The sequence below is a fragment of the mitochondrial genome of Citrus sinensis (genome assembly GCF_022201045.2).
Source record: "Citrus sinensis mitochondrion, complete genome".
In the NCBI taxonomy this organism is placed as follows: Eukaryota; Viridiplantae; Streptophyta; class Magnoliopsida; order Sapindales; family Rutaceae; genus Citrus; species Citrus sinensis.
In genome coordinates this window covers 301,175-302,500 of record NC_037463.1, presented here as the reverse complement: position 1 = coordinate 302,500, position 1,326 = coordinate 301,175, and the positions used below count along the sequence as shown (strand labels likewise).

At 35.0% G+C, this 1,326-nt stretch overlaps 2 non-coding genes across 2 annotated transcripts; both read right to left on the bottom strand.

Moving 5' to 3' along the window:
• Nucleotides 1-384: 384 nt before the first annotated feature.
• On the bottom strand, nt 385-458 carry tRNA-Trp. Its single transcript has one exon. It is a non-coding gene; the product is annotated as a tRNA-Trp (tRNA).
• Nucleotides 459-637: 179 nt separating this feature from the next.
• trnP(AGG) lies at nt 638-712 on the bottom strand. The gene has a single exon. It is a non-coding gene; the product is annotated as a tRNA-Pro (tRNA).
• Between the last annotated feature and the right edge of the window lie 614 nt (nt 713-1,326).

The following is a 1,326-nucleotide window of genomic DNA, read 5'->3' as shown; positions in this document are numbered from 1 at the left end:
CCTTACCGTACCACGTTAATTACCAATTATTGGTTATTGAGATTCCTAGGCAAGGCAGATTAATATTTAGGAATAGATATTACCTCTCTTTTTAACCTTTCAAATAAAAAAAAAATAAATAAAATTCAAATGATTGAAGTCTTTCTATTTGGAATCGTCTTAGGTCTAATTCCTATTACTTTGGCTGGATTATTCGTAACCGCCTATTTACAATACAGACGTGGTGATCAGTTGGACCTTTGATTAATTAACATCTCTTTTTTTAACTGACCCCTCCCTTCTTTAATTTAATCCGAGGGGGAGGTCAGGGTCAAATTCAGATTGCTGTTCAATTATTTCAGTTCAGTGTGTATGGTTTTAGATCTAAGACGACAAGAGCGGAATCACGCTCTGTAGGATTTGAACCTACGACATTGGGTTTTGGAGACCCACGTTCTACCGAACTGAACTAAGAGCGCTTTCTTATCACAACGAAAAAGGCTGGAAATAAGGAGATTCTCTTTTTTTACCCCAACAATTCTTGTATGTGTATACTATCATATATCATAAAATAGAAATTTATGTATGTCAAAATGAAATCGATACGAAAAAAAAAAAAAAAGAATCTCGCGTTACTGCTGCTCTGAGCGGTAATTGGTAGGGATGACAGGATTTGAACCCGTGACATTTTGTACCCAAAACAAACGCGCTACCAAGCTGCGCTACATCCCTTTCAATTGGCCTACAATATCATTGTAAAGAATCCCTGTCTTGTTTTCCACATCCTTATTTTTTATTCCCTCTAGTGATATGCAAAATGGATCTTGCCTTTTCTTGTTTTTGGTCTCATATCATATACCATATAATAATAATAAATTATTATTTTTCTTGGGAATTCGCAGGTGTAAAGTGACCCTTTTTCTGTTTTAAGAAAAAAAAAAGAAAATCAAATCTTATATACCGAATCATTGCGCATTTCAATTTGAATTAGGGATTCCGCGCACAAATACAAGTGGGCCTTTAACTACATATACATCTCTTACCATAATATATTCCAATAGGGAATACAAAAACAAAAAAGAAGGAGGATTTTCAATGCGAGATCTAAAAACATATCTTTCCGTGGCACCGGTACTAAGTACTCTATGGTTCGGGTCTTTAGCAGGGTTATTGATAGAAATCAACCGTTTATTCCCCGACGCATTGACATTTCCTTTTTTTTCATTCTAGTTATTGAACTGGAACGGGGTGAAGAAGATTAGAGCTAGAATCAAATATTTGTGACTAATCTCTCTTTCCCCTCTTTTCGTTTTTTTGTTTTACAATTAGAAAGAAGGAAAGCGAAAG